The sequence below is a fragment of the Protopterus annectens genome, chromosome 5.part0 (assembly GCF_019279795.1).
Source record: "Protopterus annectens isolate FY-2018-M chromosome 5.part0, PAN1.0, whole genome shotgun sequence".
NCBI lineage: Eukaryota > Metazoa > Chordata > Ceratodontiformes > Protopteridae > Protopterus > Protopterus annectens.
Genome location: NC_056735.1, coordinates 34,320,376 through 34,343,112, shown reverse-complemented (window position 1 = coordinate 34,343,112; position 22,737 = coordinate 34,320,376). Strand labels below are relative to the sequence as shown.

Genomic DNA, 22,737 nt, shown 5'->3' with positions numbered 1-22,737 from the left:
TCACACAACACATTTTTAAAACATGCAGGGCCTTTTTCTGCCATAATCACAAGTAACAGAAACAACCAGTCAGAATTACCACAAAACAAAAGGAACTAGACCTTCTTTTCTCTCTCTAGATAAAAGGAAAAAAATGGGATGCCAGCAAAATGGTATACAAGAACTACATTAAGTGAAGATAACAGCAATACTTAAAAGGTATTTCACTAAAGAAGTTCAGTGTACATACTATCCAAGTTAATAAAGGTGCTAAGTCAGCGACAGGGTAAGGGACAAGGAAAAAACGTTTAAAGTAGCAGAAAACCTTAGAAATCAAAAAGTACAGACTTATCTGAAAATTACTGGAGAGCCAAGGCGAGCCAAGTCTTTTGGGTTAAGCGGCAAAGGAGATCTGAGGTAACAGAGTTTGTTGCATTATGGGTAAGGACTGAAGAAGCGCTGGAGTTTTAAGTTGCCAAGAGCTTTAGCAACGGCCGAGACCGATACGAGCATTGGATTCAAACACCCATCAGTTGAGGAGAAAATAAAAATAGACATCGGATCCTTTTCTTTTGCTACCAATAATAATCCTAAAACGTCAACTGTTTCTGGAATATATCAGACATCTCTCGGCTGTCCCTGAATTCTCATGCATTTCCCGATTTTTGCCTTATATTACTGCATACCTCACAACTGCCCAGATCTATGCAGTCGTATGTTTTGCCCTGTAAACTCTGACGTTTCTACAAAAAGTGTCCCACTTTGGGTATTTGAAAAGGTGGCAACCCTATTCGCAGAGTGTCCAGATTTGTGCTCCTCATATGTTGGTGTGTCCCTCTTAAAATTTGTGGTTTTCTGGCAAATCTCGGAGGGTCGAAACTCCTAAATATATATACATTTGAGTTTTCAGTATTCATATCCTTCAGTAAACACATGTCAACACAAATCCCGTTATTGTAGCAACTTTATAACAACATTTCCTTTTAATAACAGCAATTTTAAAAATTTGTCCATATTTTTGTCTTCGTCACCCATTATTTTAGGCTTTTGTCAGATTTCTTGCACTAGAGGTATGTAACTTGGACTACTCCTCAATATTTTGTTTTGTAACAAGTATCTGCAGATTGTTGTCACGAAATAAACACAGACTTTACATCCTTCAGAAAATGCGTTCTAATTCAAAACATATTATTCTGGCAGTTTTTAAAAAATGCCCCTAATTTCGTGGCTTTGTCCCCAAGCCTTTGAACTAAGCGGTTGAGATGTACAATTAAGAGCACTACCTAAAAATCAGGTAGACACACCATCCGTAAAACATCATCATCTGTTCTATATTCACCTTTTTTGTCAGGAAGTTGGTTAGATGTAAATCACTCCGTTGTGGTAATCTCCACCCACAGTGGTTTTGCTCCGCCCATCCACTATGTAACTGGATTACCGACAGTTTATCTGATGTTTGTCGTTGTGGGGAATTTACGAGTTGCTGTTTTGGCGGTAGGTAACATAAGGCGCGTGTGCACGACGGTGTGTTTTGTTGTCACCTGCCCTGGAAGTAGAGTTATTGACGGATACATACCTATTCCCGTTGGCTATCCAACCAACGTTCCGTTTGTAGGCGTGAACTGCTATGCCCAGGTAAACTTGTGAATGTGTCTCCGCTTGGTTTCAGTTGTTCCTTCAGTTGATGGAGCGGCATTTAATGACATTTCAGTCCCATAAGTGAGTATATGGCTAATATTGTATTACGACTACTTGAAAGAGGCTGTTTCTTTTTCCTAAGTATTGATCTAAGAACCATCGCAAAACGTTTTAGCGAAGTCGCAGATGACGTTAGTTTGTTATTTTAAAGAACTATAATCGGGGGGGGGGGGGGGCAGGTCAGGTCAGGTCAGCGAGCTTTGTGGAGATGAAGTGACAGCAGCTGTCAGTCTTGTGGTGTAGGATATGAACTTCAGACTTTTGTATATCAACAGAGCGTTTCTGACTGCCACTAGTGGACTTCTTACGACTTCTAGTAACACGAACTGTAGGCCTTCGTTTAATAACAACGTGTTAGACTCTTTGTGTGTGTGTTTTAACCTTGGCTTTCAATTATTAAGATAATGGGACGCTGCACTTTTTAAGAGCTTTTTCAGCATAAGCAAAACTTTTCTGCTGCTGAAGCCAATAGATAAGTGTCAGTTTGCCTGAACCTGTCTGGTGATGCTAGTGCAGTTGATCTCCTACCTCTCAGTTTGCAAAATTTGACAATAGATGCAGTGGCTCTTGAAAAGTAAGTACAACCAAGAAAAGAAAAAAAAAACTGGACACCTAATTAGGATAAGTCAAATCTCTTAAGAACACATAGATCCTTCCACTTCTCATAGGATTGTGGAATACTACTCCTAAACATAAGTTTAAAAACTGAGAGTAAATTTTATTGCCTTTCAACTGTCCAGATTTCTGAAGAATGTCCTGATTTTTGCCTCATATTTTTGGTCTGCTCCTCTTAAAATCTCTGTTTTTCTGGCCAACTATATAGTATTGAAGTCCCTGAATTATATGGATTTGAGTTTCAGACTTCATATTTTTCAAAAAATGCAAGCTAGCACAAAACCTATAATTCTAACAACATTCTTATTTAAAATCTGTCCCTATTGGGTCTTTGTCACCACATTATTTAAGGCTTTGTACAGATTTTTTGTGTTAGGAAGTTGAGATGTGTGAAGCATATTGTCAAACACAGTACAAAATTAGCATGCTATAATAATAATGCAAAAGTATGCATCACTGATTTATTTTTCTTTCTAAAAAAGGAGCTATAACGCAGTCCTCTTTCTGTAAATTTTTGATGCCATTCTGGACAAATAGTCTGGTTTCCTGTATGCTAAATAACTTCAAGGATTCAGAAAATCACGTGGAGTTGTAAATCACCTCTTAAAACAGGAACACACCACCAAAAATAGATACATTGTGTGAAGGGATAGATCATTCCAAAAAATAGATAGAGGTCTGGTTTGTTTTGATGGTGGTTACTTTAATCAGCTGGGTCATTGCTAATGCATGGGCTATTATTTTAAGCAAATAAATGCAAATGTAATTTAGAACTGAAGGGTTGGGCCTCGTAAATATATGTTTTACCACAAAAATTCATAAAAATAAATAGTTTGCTGGTGTTTATTTTAACAAAGCCAAGATAATGTTTTGTGACACATCAGGAAGCTAATCTGTTGTGCACATAGCCTATTGTGATTTAATTGCACTCTTGCACTTTCAGTCCGCAGTAGTGTGTTTTTGAACATTTGTGCAGCTTATATCTGTACTAAGACACAGTTTTACCGCCTAACTCAAATACATGGGAACTAAACACTAAATTTAACGTGCTTGTATCCTTTGGACCCCTCGGCATAGCACAAGTGTACGGCCTACCCACCTTCGACCTTGTGTCTCTCCTATCCCAGGTGTGACTGAACAAACTGTTTTTCTAAGCCAAAACGCTGTGAATAAGCAAAGCTATACACTTATTGCTGTGTTTGCCTGTTAATAATGCTTATGTGTTAGACCTGACCATGGGTTCTTCCATGTTAATGGTCACATTCTTTGGTGCCTCCCTAATACTAATGGCTGTGTGCACTTGTCAAAGTGCCTATGTACTTTCTCAGCGTCTAGTCATAGTCCTTCCTAGCTCCCGAGAACAGTATACCTTTGCCAAATAAGCGGTTACCCGCTATCCTATTCTGCTTTCTAATTGAAACAGTTTTGATCCACCTGCAAAGGTTACTCATTTTATTGTATTTAGCCTGACACCATCTCTCAGGCTGTGAAATACTGTGCTATGTTTCCATATGTGTCTCTCTAGCTGCAATAGCAAAATTAGATTATTGGTCAGTTCTAGTTGAAATGCAGTCGTCCACAATGGAAAGGGAAATGCGCTCACGCTTTTGTGCCTAGTCTCCTAAAGGCATTCTACCTGAAGCTGAACTAGCTACTAAACTTTAACTGTAAATGCTGTATTGTTATTTTATAAATGACTACTCTCCAACTGTAAAATACTTTGTCTAAATTAAGCTGCATTGTTAACTAAAGAAGAAGCATGTTTCTGGGCCTGCAAAGTCTCATATTAGCTGGCTTGCTTAAATGGTAAGGTAAATTGTTCATGTAGTTGTGCCTAGTTTTAGAAGAAATTCCACCTGTTAACATTGTTTTGAACCAGCTACAGTGCATGGGTCCTAATTTGTTGATTAATATTCACCTTGGATTCTTTTTAACAAGCTTTCCCTTTATTTTTGTTTTTCTCCAGCTGTACAAACTACTTTTCCTACTTTTATTTTCTACTATTGGTCGTGTCCTGCTGGACATCCAGACCAACAAATATTCACCTACCATACCCTGTTGGTCGTACACCCTCCTGGGAAACCAAAGTACTACCTGAATTGAACTCCAAGAAAACCAAAGAAAGTATGTCAAATGTGGTTCAATCTCCCTCCACATGTATGTGATATTGTTGACTAAATTGCTACGTCTCTAGTGTAAACCCGCCAGATTAGCCAGCAGCCATGCCCCCTCTGCTTTGCTTTCTTGTACTCTGAAATCCCCCCCCCCTTAACCACGTTATCCCAGCCTTTTTGTAGCTATACTTCCTTCTAGATTTCTCTTCTGATTTTCCTTAGTACTTCCAGCCTACTCTGGTAGTCTCCACTCTGTGCATTTTCAGGTTTAACCACTAGATGGCAGTCTTTACCTGCCTCTAATGCCTTCTCTCACTATTTCTTTACTTATAGCATTAAAACCCTTAGTTTTTCACTTTCTTCTTCTTCTCTCATATCCTGGTCTGCATTCTTCCTAAAGCCTCTCGACTTGCTTTACAAACTTCTACAAAACCCTTCCTCCACCATCATGCTTATCTTCATCTATACTTACTTTCAACTATACTGATTGTTTTTCTCACCATCCTGCTGTGTCTGTCCTTCATGTCTGCCCCGCTCTGTTTGCCCTGCGGGCTCACTCCGCTCCCCTACCCTACCCCCAATTTCCACCCACCCCCAGTACACTTACACTTATTCTAACCCTGTATCTCCTTCCCTTCCCTTAAGCCAATCCTATCTCTACACCTCCCCCATCCTGCATCCATTAATTAACTAATCCCTCCCTCATCTGTATCCTCTACCTTTCCTGTACTCTCAGCTACACTCCTCTCTCTCTCTCTCTCTCTCTCTCTCTCTCTCTCACACACACTCTATTATTCATCCAGCTACTTCCTCCAAACCTAACCTATTACTAGCAAAATGACTCCTGCACTTCCACAGACTTTGCTCATCTCCTCTATAAGCATTAATGAAAAAGGAAAAGCCCTGTTTGCCAAGTGATGGAACAAACACAAAGTCCATTGTAAAAGGTCCTCTTTAAGCATGCTTCTCCCAACTGTCTTCAATGGCACCTCCTATTCCTCCTACAAACTACCACCCTCCTTTTCGCCCCCTACCTCTTCTACTCTCCCCCATCCCCACCTCATTCCTTCACACTTTCACAACATATCCCCCTCTCTAGTTCAACCTAACCCACTTCACTACTTTAAACTAAAACTTCTAACCCGCTCAATAAAGCATTACACAATCAAAGTGAAACTGTTCTTCCTACAAACTACAAGTTGCAAACCAAAGGTCCTGCTCCCTTCTTCTAATTGGCTTGTCCTAGTAGGAGATATTCACCCTGACGCTGGACGTAAGACTATTAACAATCACTCTCCCTCTATCTCTCCAAATAGTACCAACCATAAATATCTCAAACTAATTACCATCTATACCCATAGTGTGAGAAACAAGATAGCTCTCTTCCACGCTTGGCTAAATCATACCCTACCAGATATAGTAGCAATCTCAGAGACATGGCTACAACCCCACATTACTGACACTGAGATTCTACCCCTTGGCTTTCAAGCACTCAGATGTGACTGCCAAAACAAAAAAGGAGGGGGAGTAGCCTTATTTTATACTAGCCTTCTGAACCTCTATCCTTACCAGAACCCCAGTTCAACAACGCAGAACCAGTTATAGGAATTCTCAAAATAAATAACTACAAAAGCATTTGTGTTATGGCCATCTATATTCCCCCCCGGAAATAATACTACCACTCTAGAAAACATTCTTTTATGGGCCTCAACTAACATCAAGTTTGAGACTTGTATATTAGAGGATGTGAACATTGATTGGAACAGAATCCATAACAACAATCCCTCCCTATCTATCAATCTCATGTAATTTCACTCAACTAACAAATTACCAGACCTAATAGAAACAACCCTCCAGGGTCCACTCTGGACTGGAACTTAGTCTCCCGCCCTAACAGTATCTCACACTCTGGTATATTACCAGACTCCTTGAGCGACCATCTCCCAGCCTTCATTCACTGAGCTACCCATTCCTCCCCTCACCAACACCAATATACCCACACTTGTAATCTTACAAACTTTAGCCCTTCCATATTCTCCAAAACCCTTAAACTTACAAATTGGGACAACCTAAAAACTCTTCCACTAGATAAAGCCATAGACTTCTTCAATACAACCTTCCTAGACATCCTAAACACACAAGCCCCACCAAGAACAGAACAAATAAAACCCAACTCTACCCCATGGCTAACAAAAGACACCAAATCACTTATGCTACAAAGAGATGAGACCTGGAAACTTTACAACAAAAATAAACACCCTGTTACCCTTCTTAAATACAAGCAACTACGCAACCTAACCAAAAAGCATGTTATAAAAGATAAAAAATATCTTATTACACTAAACTTCAGTCTACTCACTCCAAAAATCCTAGACAATTCTGGAACTCCATCAACTCTCTTTTACACCGTGGTACCAAAGTCAATCGCTGTCCTGACAACAATAAAACTTGAAACTGAAATTGCCACTCTTTTCTCATTCTTTAACAATGCTATAGCTGCACTTACTAAGACCTTTCCCAAACACACCTCCCCCCACTTAACCCCAATTCCCCTTCCTGTCCTCAACCCACCACCCCAATCCTACCCCCACTTTTGACTTATAACCCATCTCAACCTCCTACATCAAAAAGCTTCTTTCCAAATTTAAGCCATGCTCCAACGCCCCTGACAATATTCTCTCTCTCTTTCTAAAGATTGCCGCAGATGGTATAGCCATCCCCATCATCATTCTTATCAACAGGTCTATCTGGGAATCTTATGTCCCCAAACCGAGGTGTGCTGCCTTTATCCTGCCCCTCCATAAAGGAGGCAAAAATAATAGCATCTCTAACTTCCGCCCAATAGCCATTCTTTCACCAATCTCAAAAATCCTTGAAAAATATATCCATCATCAACTCATGCCCTTCCTCATCAGTAATCATCTACTCACCCTATCCAACACGTCTTCCGCCCTGGCCATAGTACAATAACTGCTCTCCTCTCTTTTTTTAGATACAGGAAACCATGCTCGTGACTCTGGAGAAATTATCTCCACTGTCCTTCTAGATCTATCTAAGGCATTCGACACTGTATTGCATACCCACCTTCTGAACCACCTTTCTAACCTTAATCTCTCTCAGAACTCCCTTACCTGGTTCAGTAGTTATCTCATTGACCGATCCCAGGCAGTGAAATGGCAAGCTGGTACCTCAACCTTCCTTCCTACCCCAACCGGAGTACCCCAGGGGTCCATACTTAGACCAATGCTCTTTAATGTATTCATCAATGACTTTCATGCTGCCATTCCTAACACCAAAATAGTGCAATACGCAGACAATTCCACTTTAGTCTGCTATGCTCTTAGTCTTCCAGAGCTCCAGGCAAAAACATAACTGGCCTTTACAACTACTGAGAACTGGATGCTTCAAAACCATCTCTCCCTTAATGCCAGTAAACCCAAAATCCTCCCATTTGACAAGCAGTCCTTCAGTATCATTACCCTTACAAACTCCACCATAGAAGTAGTCCCTTTTGCTAAACTTCTTAGGGTTACTATTGATGAACACCTGAAATTTGAAATTTGATACATGTCCAACTAAATATTAAAAAAAAAAAACATCAGAAGCTTGGTATGCTATACAGAAACGTTCACTTTCTCTCTCTGTCTACAAGGCAAACTCTCGCCTCCACCTACTTACTACCATCTCTACTTTACGGTGCTCTCTTCTAACCAACCTTTCTACTACCATCACCTCAAAACTAGAAATCTGTTATAACAAAATTGCTAAATTCGCTACTAAATCGAAACACTCCTCCCACCATTGCACCTCTCTCCGCATGCTAAAGTGGATAGAACTTCCTAACCACTTAGACTACCTCCAGCTTACTACAGCCCACAAACTAATCTTTAAACCTAGTGCATGCCCTGCTCTAACTAATATCTTACCATTATACACTCATAAGATCGGCCCAACAAAATCTACTTTCGGTATATAAACCAAAACGCCCCCCCCCCCCCCCGGCCAGTTTCACCTGTCCCTCTCACTAGCCAAAAAAATAGAACTCTCTTCCACCCCGGCTAAGAAGTACTACAAACTCTGAACACTTCAAATCCCAGCTCCATTCCTACCTCTCCCAAAATTGGAACTGTAATTGCATTCTTCCTACCTAAGTCCTCCCAATGTCTCTTATACATGTACTTTCCTCTTTCCCCTACAACCTGCTGCTCCTTCTACATCTTCATCACTTGAATCTAACGTAAAATAAGTCCTAAGCCCTGATTGCTTATTATGTAAATATTGTACACAGCTTTCTATCCCCACTCTGTCTCCCTATCCTTCTCTCTTTTACCTACATATAAGCCCAGTACTAAGGATTATACTAACTAGCCTAAACGTGTTCCCACCTCTGTACCACTAAACAGCAGCCTCCTTCTCCACTGCCCAGCCAATTCTCTTTGATTTCTCTAGAATCTTTCTCCAAACAACCTTCCCCTCTTTCTCCATCACCCAACAGGAGGCAGAGCACCTCGCTGGCCTTGTTCAAGAGGAATCTTGACCAATGGATGGGAGATCGCAGATATACCCCAGGGATTACTTCAGTGTCACTGCTTGACAGAGGCAAAGAAAAATGATAGGCATAGTTTTTATTCAAACTAAAGGGGTGGCGAAAGCCACATAACTATGGGCTAGGCTTATAAATGCCCTTGGGCAGATAGCCTAGTATGAACCTATGAACTTCCCCTCTCTGCTCTCACCTAAATCTTATATGCTCACATGCTAACACTGTAAATAGCTTTCTAATCAATAATGTACAATTGCTATGAACTACATGCAAATGGCTCTCTATGTATATAAATGTGAACAGTGCTCAGGTTGTCTAACCATGTACATATGTTAATGAACGGTGCTCAAGCTCTTCATACTAAAATACTTTTTCCTGATTATCCTGCCACTTTTGTCTCATCCCTGCACTGTAATTACCTTTCTAAATCTACAATGTATGCATGCTATGAACTACAAGCAAATCGCTCTCCATCTATGTATGTATGTTATGAACTGTGCTCTAGTCGTCTAACCTTGTACATATGTTTTGAACCGTGCTCAGGTTATTCTTGTTAATCCTCTCCTTTGGTTCTTTTCAATTGTTGGATCTCAATGTATAATTTTACATTTGTTTTCCAAAATGTATAACTCCATGCATAATTGTAGAGTGTAAAATTCTATGCTAGTCTTAATGGTATGTAACACAGAGCTTTTCTCCCCGGGCCTCCACTAAAAACGGGCCCCTTGGGCCCAGTGGACCTCCCCGGTTATCAAACTGGAAATAAATATGCGCGATTGTGCGCATAGCGCAGCGTCGGTTAAACTTTTTCTGGCTCCACCAAGTCTGCTTTTCAAATTTTCCCTTAAGAAAGCTCTACTCTTATAATAATCAGTCTACTCGCTTTATTATAAGCCTAGCACTTGTTCTCAAAACCTCTCTTCTAAGTAAGCACTCTCTAACTAAAGTAAGCACTACATCCACCTACCACCCCTGCAAGTACCCACTTCCCTTAAAGGCACAGCACTCCCTTATAATATTCTAGCATGTCGAGTGGTAGATTACTAGCATCCTCTCCGGTTCAGCTGTTTAATCTGGGAATCTTGAGACAATGCTACAATTGTCTCATGCACACAGACAACCCTCTCCTCCTCCCAACAAACACAAATACATGTGAGAGATGCAACTATATAGCCAAACTGGAGGCTGAACTCTCTCAACTCAGGATTGGCAAGACCAGACAGGAGGCGAAGGTAACCAAACACACAGCAAACCCAGTCCCACATAGACCTACCACAACTGCAAACCAAACACATAATAACACAAAGACATACTCGGAGGCTCTAATAAAAAACTTACCAAAACAACAGAGGCTTCCAAAGCAGACACCCAAAAATCCACCACCTCAAAACACAACACATGCAACACATACTTAAATGAATCAGTGTGTCAAACAATCACAGCCCTTAAGGCCAAACACCATGCCTGATACACTAGTAATAGGTGACTCTATAGTCAAACACACTGACGTTCCGCTTACCAGGCTGAACAAGGAGAGGGTAATGGTGAGCTGCCTATCGGGAGCTAGGATCCGCCACATAACACACGCACTCAGGTCACTCCAGAGCAAGTATAGATATGACTCCGTCATTGTCCATGCCGGCGTGAATGACCTGAGACGTACCTCCCTGGACTACATGAAAAGAGACATAGAGGAGCTCTCCGATTATGTAGCCCAGGCTGGTATGACCCTGACCCTGAGCAGCATCTTGCCCTCACCAAGAATGATGCCACAATGGAAAGACAAGATGATCATCTTTAATAATTGGCTCAAATACTGGTGTCATTCTAGGGGGATCCAATGCCTGTCTGCTTGGGATGACATGCTGGACAAGCCACGCAGCTTCGCAAGGGACGGCTTGCATCTGTCACCACTGGGCTTCCGGATATTGGCTAAGGCTCTTGCCACCCCCATAGTGCCTTTTTTAGGCAAGGCTCAAAAGACAAACCCACCTCCTTAGAAAACAAAAATGGAAAAAAAATTAAGGGTAATGCTGCTCAACGCCAGAAGTCTAAGTCTCAAGATGCAGGCTCTTGAAGCACTCCTCAGTATGGAGAACATCGATGTCTGTGCAGTAATTGAAACCTGGTTCAAGGCTCCTGAGAGCACCCCAACGCTACCAGGCTGTACCTTGTATCATACTTTTCGGCCCCAAAACTCGGGCCAAACCAAAAAGGGAGGGGAAGTGTCCATATTCATCAAGGTCACCCACACCTCCAAGCTAGTGGCAACACATGAAGCATCAGAGACCATCCAGGTGCAACTAACCGTAGGCAAAACTGCTATACAACTGGTAGCATGTTACAGACCACCCTCCCAATCTCAGGAACCCCATTCAGCCTTCCTGAAGACATTGGAAGATATGAATGTCTCACCAAACACCATCATATTGGGAGACTTCAACTACCCTAACATAGACTGGGTGCATTATTCTAGCCCAAACACCCTAGCCCAAAGGTTCCTAGAATTCATAAATTCAAATGTATTGGAACAGCTAGTCACCTCTCCCACAAGGGGAGATAATATACTAGACCTGATCATCACAAATATGGGGAAAAAGTGCTCCACACCGGAAGTATACCCCTCACTAGTGAGATCTGACCACAAACTAATCACCCTAGATATACATATCCCACCTCCACCCCCAACACAAAAGACTACAGTGAAAAACTTCTCAAAAGCCGACTTTACACGTCTCAGAACTGAGATGGTATCCTTTAAGCCCACTGGGCCAGTAGAAACTGCATCCCACAATGCAGAATCCTTCACAAATGCTTTCTATGGACATCTCCAAGAATGCATGGATCATGCAATCCCAAATAAAACCAAGACCCTCTCCACCAAGGGCAGACGTCCTGTCTGGTGGACCCCAGCCATAAACAAATTGTACAACAAAAGAAGGAAGCTACTGCATGACGGAGCAAAATCCCATAAAGAGAAGGCATCTCTGATCAGCACTAGTAGAAAGCTATGTTCTCTCATAAAAACATCCAAGGCCAACTTTGAGAGAAAAATCGCTATGGACACTAAAGATAACCACAAGGCCTTCTTCTGCTATGTTAGAAACCTGGGCGGAAACCCTCAGATATGTTCAGAGTTAGTTCACAATGACAAAAAATACACTGAACCCACAGATATTGCCAACATTCTGGCAGACAGGTTCAGTGCAAATTTCTCCCCTCCCTCACCCCCAAAAGAAGAAATACTTATCCCAGCTGAATGTAACCTCCCTGTCATCTTAGATGTCCAGGTGAGAACCGCCCTCAGCAAAGCTAAAAACACAGCATCAATGGGACCTGACGGTATCCCGGGTTGCGTGCTACGTGAACTCCAAGAGGAGCTAAACCCACACATAAAAATGCTATTTAACCTTAGCCTTACTACAGGATATGTACCTGAACACTAGCATACAGCAACAGTAGTCCCACTCCACAAAGGAGGCACCTCTACAGACCCTGGTAACTACCGCCCCATAAGCTTAACCAGCCTGGTCTGCAAAGCTATGGAAAGAATCATTATGGAACTCGTAAACAGAGACATTGGGGACTTACAGACACTTGATCCCACCCAGTTCGGCTTTGTAAAGGGCAGATCCTGCCTTTTGAACCTGGTTGACTTTTTCGAAACAGTCACTAGAGCCAATTGACTAGGGCAAAGCAGTCCATACAGCCTACCTGGACTTGGTTAAAGCTTTCGACACAATACCCCACTCCAGCATCATAGACAAGCTCAACAGCTTAAATGTAAATCCATATGTCACAAGATGGGTTGCAAACTGGCTAAAGGATAGAACCCATAAAGTCAAAATCGTTGGAGCCATGTCAGACTCAAAGCCAGTCACAAGTGGTGTCCCACAGGGCTCTGTCCTGGGACCCCTCTTGTTCGGCATTTATTTCTCAGATATGAAAGCAAACATGGGAGGGTTGTGGCTGACAAAGTTCGCAGATGACTGCAAACTAGGCGCCATAGTCGATACACCAGCTGACACATACATCCTACAGAAAGGCCTCACTGAAACGGACAACTGGTGCCGGAGTCATGGCCTTAAACTAAATGCCAAAAAATGTATAGTCATTCCCTTTGGGAAAAACAAAATACCCACAAATTATCACATAGACAGTAACCCACTGAGTACGGAAAAAGTAATCGGAGACCTGGGGACCCAAGTCGATAGTGACCTCTCATTTGACACCCACGTTGCCAAAGTGGTTAGAAAGACTTTCTACCTTGCCCACCTTATCATGAAGGGATTCGCATCCAGATCAAAGGAGGTCATTGTACCCCTATACTCCTCCCTTATCAGGCCCATGATTGAGTACAATGCCCCATTTGGTATGTACCTCACCCGGTACTTGCAACAGCTGGAGAGACCCCAGAAGTACCTCACAAAGAGGATCAAGGGTCTCCAACATATGTCATATGCTGCCAGACTAAAGAATCTCTAGCTCTGTTCAGTAGCATACCGCCTACTCAGAGGTGATCTGTGCCTAACGTACAAGGCCATGTCCAATCAGGAATTGATGGACATGCTCCACCTCAAAAAATCCAAATCCATCAGAACCACGAGAGCTAAAGATTTAAACCTCAGCACAAATATGAATAGGACATGCTGGAGGGACAGATTCATAACTCCGAGGCTTCCCATACTCTGGAACAGAGTCCCAGTTCATGTTAGGCAGAGCCCCTCACTAACTCTCTCTTCAAGAGAAATCTTGACGAGTGGATGGGAGATCGTAGGTTTACCCCAGGGGTCATCTCTGTGTCACTACTAGACAGAGGCACAGTAAACTAATTCTATTATGTAAGGGGGTCTTCACTGTGTCACTACTAGACAGAGGCACAGTATTCTAAATCTATTCTGTACACTTTTGTACCATTACATGGGGTGGCAAAAGCCACATCACTATGGCTAGGCTTATAAATGCCCCAGGGCAGATAGCCTAGTACTAAACTATGAAACTATAAAACTAAATAAGTATCATGTCTCCTGATGATGCTACTGTTGGCTCATTGAAATAGTCCTGTGTGGTGTGGTTTGCTTAAAGTGAAAATAATTGGATGGTTTACACTGCTTAGGTTGAATCACTCAGCTCTTCATTTCAGAAATAGGATTTTTAAGTCCAATGTTCATGGTGCTTGCCAGTTTCTGGAACTTCACTAATGTAGCTTAAGTAGTAAGACAGGTATGTGAAATTCTCATTGAGGTAGGGATACTAAAATTGGATTATTAGAAAGGTGGAATAGTATTTGAGATTTTAAGCTGAAACGCATGGAACTTAATAACCTGTTTGCTTAAGAAGTACATGAATTAAGTCTGGCAAAGTATTGTCACATGAAGCAACTGCATTTTGAAAGGCTAAAGAGTATATATTTATTTTTAAGGAAAAACAACATGTTTTATAGGTTCATAGGTTCATACTAGGCTATCTGCCCGAGGGCATTTATAAGCCTAGCCCATTGTTTTGTGGCTTACCACCTTTAGTAGTATGGGAACTATACCCATTATTTTGCTGTGCCTCTGTCGAGCAGTGACACTGAGGTAATTCCTGGGGTATATCTGCGATCTCCCATCCATTGGTCAAGATTTCTCTTGAACAAGGCCAGCGAGGTGCTCTGCCTCACATGTTTTGTTCCACAGCATAAGTCTTTGGGTGATGAATCTATGGTTTAAGTCTTTAAGTTTTGCCATTGTGTTTTTGCTAGTTCATACTGTTTTGCTTATAATCATCTGAAGAAACAAAAATAAAGCTTTCTTAATTATAGCTTTCCATGTAGTTCATTGACAAAGGCGAGCACATTTGTGCTTTTTGACATTGTGCTTGGCATGTTGTATGAAAGCATTGTGCTTGAGTGTAAGGTGATTCCTTAGCAAACAATGGGTGGCTGTGTCACATGCAGTAAGTATTTATGAATACTTGGTTGTAGAAATAAAATTTCTTAAAATCCTTTTATATTAGTTTGATAGGTTTGACAAAAAAAAATACATAGGGATAGGGTTGCCACATTTTCAAATGCCCAAAGTGGGACATCTTTTGTAGAAACATCAGATTTTGCAGGGCAAAACATGCCCACGGCCAGCACAAAGGGCAGAACTTCACTTTTTTGCCTAAATAAAAGCTTATTCTTGTAGCATTTTAGTTGCTTATTGTTTCTTATAACATTTAGGTGTTTCAGATACAAAATAACTTGTTTTATGCAACTAGTAAAGAAAATATAGGAAATATTTTTGTCCTAAAATCTCAGGACATTTGCCATTTTTTTGCAGGACACAACTGCCCAAAGAAGGACTGTCCCTTGCAAAGTGGGACAGGTGGTAACCCTAAATATGCAAAAAAAAGTATTTTTTTATTTGTAATATTGTTGATTCTCAATTAAATGTAGCTATAAAAAAAAAAAAAAAACTTGGTTGACATGGAGTGGGATCTTGTTCCATAGATATGAGATCTTTTAGGAGAGAGCTGTATGTCTTCAACAGGTTCTTTTAATATCCTATTGTAGATTTGTATTTTGATCACGTGTATTGCTGTATTTTTATTATGTAACAGGTCTAACAGGATTGGATCCTTTGTAGTATACGCCAACTAGCAGCAGCCATGTAAGTTTGTAGGAGGCCGAATACAATAACGCACAAGTCCCAGTTTGCTTCCACTTGGTAATCAGCCCTTTTCATGGAAATAAGGTCATAGTAGCTTAGGGTGTTGTATATTCTCATTTTTAGCTAGATAACCAAAGGTTTGTGGTTTCTTTCACAACATCAGGGTTCGATTCACATTCTAGTACAGACACTTGGAGGGGATGCAGATGAAACGCTAGAAGTCTAATTTTCTGGTGCTAATTCATCTGAAGCTGACTGTCCTGTGAATGAGAAGTGATGGCAAGAATGAGAAACAACACTTATGGAAACACCACAAAATGACGACAGCAAAACTGAACTGGCTTGTCAGGATAATGGTTACGAGAATGGGAATGGGGGATGGACAAAAATATTCAGGGTATGGTGGCGAGCATAAGGTGACAGAGATTGGTTTACTGGTAGAGTAGAGAATCGATTTATCTGAACATCGAAATGTCAATTATCCGAATGCAGCCTTCCATAGTTTTTGGGTAGGAAAAATCCAAGTCTGAATATGTAAATGTTATACGTATTCAGTTGTGCGTGATTTTTGACCTTGCAGCTTGCTCATCTATGAAAAATATTTTTTGTCCACAAGAATCGTTGAATGGGTGAAAAGTATATTGCATGCGTGCAGAAAAAAAAAAGATTTTAGAACTTTTTTTTTGTCTGGTTCAATGTATGTTTGATTATCCGAACAGGTGATTATCTGAAATACCCTAGGTCAAAATCCGTTTGGATAACGGACTATCTACTTTTTAGGGAGGGGGTTGAATTTGCTGCATATTAGGCAGAATCAGTAGCTGAGTCTATACATCGGTCTGTGAGTAGGAAGGAAAAGACAGATGACCATCCAAGAAGATAGGGACAAATGTGGATAAAGACAAACTGAAATATGGTAAAGTGCTCTAGAGAGATGTGCTTCTCCTTGAAGATCCGGTTGTTTGTATACAGCAGCAAGCGAGGTATTTTGCATCATGCTAGGAAAAAAGTGACTGAGAGAAGAGAAATGGTACAGTAACAGATGAATGTTATGCAAGATGTTAGAAGGGGGTAATGGTGCTTAATCAACTGTCAAAATATAGGAATCGCTGGTTAGTAACTGGTGTGGTGACATAAGACTGAAAATGGGGATGTCGGTTACCTTGCATAAAGGTAGATCGAGGGAAGGGGCAGATAATTGATAAACTTGTTTCCATTCTTGGAAAGGCTGTGAAAAAAAAGTTTCTGTGAGGCAGATGTGAAATTCCTGAATGCTGATTTTTATACTTAAAGTGCTCTGAATATGTAGTGGCTAAACAAGTCTAGGACATTAATGGAAAAGAACTACTGTATCATTGAAAATGCTCACTCAGGAAAGTGTTTAGATGCTGCAAGAGATCATGTATTATCGGTAGTTGATGTGGATGTGCTGACTTGAGTAGATTGCTAACCACTCAAATAAGACAAAACCTCAGTGCTAGAGTGACTGTCAAAGGTGTTTCTGAAGATTGGTCTGATTCTTAAGTTGTGAATAAACAAACTTCTCAGTAACGTTAGCTGTCCTGATAATTGCCAGCCTATCCCTAGAGTCCAAAGAAGGTTTCTTGAAGGTGGAAATAATTATAAGCCTCATTTAAAAATAGATAGAAAATATCAGACCTTAGAAGGCACTCTAACTGGGCTCAGCGCATTTGCAGCAGGCTGTCCCAAACCTGGCAAAACGTGGGACCAACTCTCAACATTTTAGACATGTATTTTGAGATCACTGTACCAAGTCCTAGACAAACCGATCTTATTGTAGAACCCATGGTAACACTAGAATAATGTGCTGACCTAATTTTTTTTCTGGGAGAAAAAGCTCCTACCTTACACTATGAGAGGTAAAAGTTTCTATAGGTGGAAGCAATGGGCTGTACACCCTGTTGATAACTAAAAGGCCATGGTTAGTCAGTTTCTGCTACCAAGATCTCCTTTGACAGGAATGCTGTCTTCTGAAACCCATAATGGACATAACATTTTCAATTTTCTAAACCTTTTGTCCTAGTGAGGGTTGTATGGTAGCGAGCTGAACAGCTAGATTTGATTTCCTTCTCTCCAGCAGCGGTCCCCAGTTCTTCTTGTGGAATCTCCTAAGGATGTCTGGATAACCTGAGAAGTACAGTCCTCCAGTATGTCCTCAGTGTTCCCCAGGGCCTCTGCCTAGTGGACCAGGCTTAGTACACCTCCAGTGGTACAAGTCCAGTGACTGCCATGCCATCTCCACTAATCCCTGTCCAACAATAGCAGTGGCTGTATTTCAAGATCTAGTCATATTGTCAAGTGCCTCAACTTTGTCACAAAAAGGGTTAGTGGGTCTACTGGCACGGCTACAGAGTCAGTCATTGACCTTTTGGCCGAGGGTACTTTGGGTATCAAGTATGGTAACAAGCATCCTTGCATTTATACATGGAGTTTATGGATAATCCTGTAACTAACGCAGAAGTCAAAAAAACAATTCATCACTTGGGTTTGGATAAGGCAAGTTATTCTACTCAATTGTTGCATCTCCATTATTTCCCACATTTGTCCAGTAGGACTGCAGAACACACAGGATTATTTCAGTCTCTTAAAAGGCTCAGTTTCGGCTGTGTAGCTGTGGGGTGCATATTAGAATGCAACACAGTGATTTTTCTGGCTGTTGCAGTCCCATTAATGTAACCGTCTCACATGGGCACAAATTCCAACAGCATGACACCCAGCCAAGAGCTCTAGTATCTCCACAACTACTTGAAGCTTGTGCTGGTTCCAGAACCAATGCTTTAATTGGATAACCTCCAACCCAAGCTGTATGTACTTCTTCCTCCAACAGGGAGGTGATATTCCATGCCCCAAGAGCCTCTGGTTCTTCACCAGCCTTTATCTTAAAGTTGCAGAAAATTTTAAGGTTCCGGTGAAATGATGCAAGGCAGCATGCGTTTATACAGTTGTCCATACTGACTTTTTCTGCCTATTACTTATATAAAATGCTATTATGAGTGTTCTAAATCTCTCCAGTGAATCAGCTGTGTATCAGGTGGCTGTATTTGTGAGATCCCAAGCATGCAATGGACCAACTGATGGTGTTAGAACCAGTTTCACTGACCAGCCAAGTGACTGGTCTGTAAACCTAGTAAAAAGATTTAATTTCAAAGATTATCAGTATTTTTGAATATCAGTGATGACCTACTTGAGTGAAACAGAAACAGTCGAAAGGCAAGTTCTGTGGTGAATTAATTAGCTTTATTAATGACTCGGGCATTTACAGTTGCCCAGGTTTAACAGCCTCATAATCCTGAAAGTTGTTGCAGAAATACCTGTAAATGTCAAGATGGACAGTACATGAGTAAATGTGTAATTCACTTCTGCTTCTGCAACATATTGAAAGGGGGTGGAACTTCCAGAATTTAACTGGGAAACCATTAAGCTGGGTAGACAAAATGATGGTTACACCACAGCTAATACTGCCTTGTCTAAAGCTGTGAGTAGTATGTAGATGTGATGGAAAAGGCACTTGTCACATTACATCCACAGTTACCATCTTTTCTAATTTCTCCAAGCATCTTGGATTTCTAGTACCATGACAGGAATGGACCCCATTCCTAAGTCAAAGTATGATTAAAGTTCATGAAATTGCTATCGTTTCAGTCTTTGTTGTTAGCCAGAACTGCTTTTCGCAGCACCCGCAATGTGCACAGTAATACATGTATTGGTAATGTATCTAAATATAATTGTAGATTCTTTTTTGTAAGACACATAGCTCCTGCTGCTGCTGGGACTATCTGGGTATCTTTCTTCCACATTGTTGTCATTTCTGTCCGTAAATCCTGATGACTTTGTGTCTCTCTGTCTACGCAAGACACTGTAGTCACTGGGTGTAGCAATTTCAGTGATCAGTGCTACTTTTGTCTTTTCATGGACCACTGTATCTGTTTTTTTTCTCGCATCTGTCATTTGAACTGTTAGTAGTACACTTCATTTTCTATGATGTTTTGTGGCTCATGTTTCCATTGTTTTTCAGCTACTTCGATGTTATAATGTTTGCACAATTCCCAGTGCAACAATCTTGCCATATTATGCCTTATAGTGTACAGTTCTTCTGCCATTAGTATATCACAACCAGCTACTAGGTGTGTGACTGTTTCCAGTTCTGTTTTACAAAACCTATATTTTTCTGTCTGTCCCACATGTTCAATGGACTTTGTAAACCAATTTGTACATAGCCCACTGTCTTGGGCTACCAATATTAACCTTTCATCTTTTGGTTTGAATTCACCTCTCCTTAACCATTCCTGCGTTCGATCCTGATCAACATGAATTTTCTATATTTGCAACTATATTTATGCATTTTCCACATTTCTTGCGTTCTCATCTGATCCTTCACCTACTATTCTTTCTTTTGTTTTATGTCGCATTCAGTTGCTGCCTGAGTTTTGTCTACCTCTTGTTTGATTTCCATTCCTGCTTGACGCCAATGTGCTTTTGCTAGATTAAATCTAAGATGACCTCCTTGCTTATTCTCCTCATATTTCAAAACTTTCACTGTGGGTCATGTGAGGTCAGCAGATGTGTGCAGTCCCATGATTGCAGATCTATACATGTAATCAATTTCAAGGAGGCCCATATCTCCTTCGGTATGAGGAATATATAATCTTGGTATGCATTGATTTTTATAAATCATTTGATGAGCATGAAGCATCCTTCTTGTTTTCCTATCTAATCTGTCTAACACCTTTTGGAACCAGTCAGTCAGTCACTCCAAAACTGTAAGTTAGGACAGGAAGAGCAAATTGATTGATTTATAGCTTGAATTTTGTTCCTAGATGTCAACTTTTTGTTTTCTGGATTAATTTCAGTTTTCTAAAATATTCCTTACTAAGTTTTATTAGCATTTGTTCATGTTTTATTGTTGTTCCTTCATCATTTCCCAAATATTTATACACTCATTCCTGCCCCAAACTGAGGCTTTTCTGGTGCTGCAGCCTTCATGCTTTAAAAGTTGCTTTTGCACATCTATCGAGATTAAATGACATTCTTATATCATCTGAAAAAAGTTTTGACAACTTGCAGTTTACATTTTTTCGGAACTGTCTGGGTATCCCCCATTGCATCCATTGTAGTCTTCATGATGTCTTTTAAGTCAGAAACAATGCCTGGCTTGTTACCAATTGATCATTCAGTTTCTGATGAATTAAACCAGGACTACCTTCTTTCTTCCATTTAGTTATATAGACTATCTGGGTGTGTGTTTTATCTCACAGAGCCACCGAATGTTTACCTCCACCTGGATCTAAGGTGAGAGGAACATACAGCGTAAATGTATGGGGCTGACGTACAAATACTGGTAAGCTTGTTGGAGAACGGGTGTAGAGGAATTGGACCTATTTTTCCCATGTCTCAAATGTCAGTGGTGGAACTGTGAGTGTGAGCTAAAGGGGATTAGGGAGTGGCAACCTGTACTTCAGTATCCTGATTGGAGAACAAATATTCTCCAGCAGTGTGTTCATGTACAGGTAATGCCCAATGAAAAACAAGTCTGCTGCTTCATGGCAGCATATTAAGCTGCCATGAAGCTCAGATTGTTTAAAAAAAAAAGTTAAAAGGCCACCATTATTTTACACTCTGTAGTAATGCTTTGCTATATAGTCAGTAACAAAAAGTAAATATTTAAAGTGTGTGTGATTGTATGTGTTTCTGGCTGTGTGTGGTGTGTATGAAAACGTAAGCTAGAGAGAGTGCTGACTGCAACAGGCAGTCCTTAGAGGATGTGCAACTCCTAATGCAAGGCATTATTGACTGAATTTGATCCCCAGCTTATTTTATCTATGAAATAATTGTACATGGGGGCAATATTTTCTAAATCACAGAAGGTAACGGGAATGGGAGGATAGATAGAGAGCTGCAGTGCTTTGCTGTGTTTGTATTTTTTGTTTTATAATTTTGTTTATATGAGACCTGGATGGATACATCTCTGAAAGTCTGTGTGTTTACTTGTTCTACATATGCGAGAGTCGTTTATGTCTGTATTTCTGGATGTGTTTGTGTTTCTTTGTGTGAGTATGTCTGTGTATGCTTGAATGTGTGTATGCTTGTATGTGCATGTGTATTTAGACATTAAACATGTACATAACTTGTATTTTGGATGTAAAATACTCTCGCCAACAACAATTACATATGTTGCATCAAGTCTGAAACTTTGGGAGGAGGAACTGGGGGAAACAGGTGGAGGAACAGTGGAAACAGGTGCTGACTTTGAGGGAACATGGGTAAAATATTTGGCTATGCTTATAAGAGCTTCCAGGCCAATAATCTAGTATCATCCTATGAACTGTTTTAAGTCAAAACTATATAATAATAATTACAAAACAATTTATTAGCTAGCCCATTCTCTAAGTGCAGTAATGCGCAATAGGGTATGTGCTATTGTGGAAATATCACCAGCCCAGGGGCGTTCTGAGGCCTGATAGCAGAGGGCCACAGAGCACCTCTGGGTGGTGTTATTTCCACAATAACACACTCCCAGTTGGGCATTACTTGCTGTGCACACACATACGGGCTAGTCAGCCTTTCCAGTAGTAGTTTTCCACCTTACACTTGTTGATTGCTGGGATCGACTTTGCCAACACCCAACCGTGTGACCTTCAATAGGATAAAGTATAGTTGCATTTTTTTTTTTTTTTACTTTCACATATTCCTGTTTTTATGAGCTGTTATGGAAGAAGTTCACAAGTAACTTGAAAAGTTTCAAAGTAGTGCGTTAAAGAATACTGCTCTAGGGCACCATTTTGGTTTCAGGATGAAAATGTTTAGGCATCTAGTGTACCCATTCTCCTTTTTAGATACATAATATGCAAAGTAGTATGAGGATTTTAATGGCATGTTTTTTCTGATTCTTCTAAATTGACATATATTGCTCTCCTTGCAAAATACTGACATGTTAGTACATTGCTTTTTATGTACATGCAGCAGATTCATGATGAGAAATTGGAAGAATGTCTTGTGCCTCTGCAGTTCTTGTTGATGGTTAACAGGAGCCGTGACACAGTGTTCTGGTATTGCAGTGCGGAAAAACTTAGGGGAAATTGCCTATGTTTGCTCTGGCTTTTATTAGCATTCCATGTGCAGTACTTCAAACTGT

General features: G+C 40.7%; 1 protein-coding gene across 2 annotated transcripts in view; it reads left to right on the top strand.

Annotated features, from left to right (window-relative positions):
- The first annotated feature begins 1,484 nt into the window (after positions 1–1,484).
- LOC122802461 (E3 ubiquitin ligase TRAF3IP2-like) overlaps positions 1,485–22,737 on the top strand; it is a 1,503,042-nt gene continuing 1,481,789 nt past the window's right edge. The window contains exon 1 of one of the 2 annotated variants that reach the window (XM_044072084.1): positions 1,485–1,614. The gene's annotated coding sequence lies outside the window, so the exon portion shown is untranslated. Of the gene's footprint in view, positions 1,699–22,737 lie in introns of both variants that reach the window. The other variant, XM_044072083.1, reaches the window with a different exon arrangement.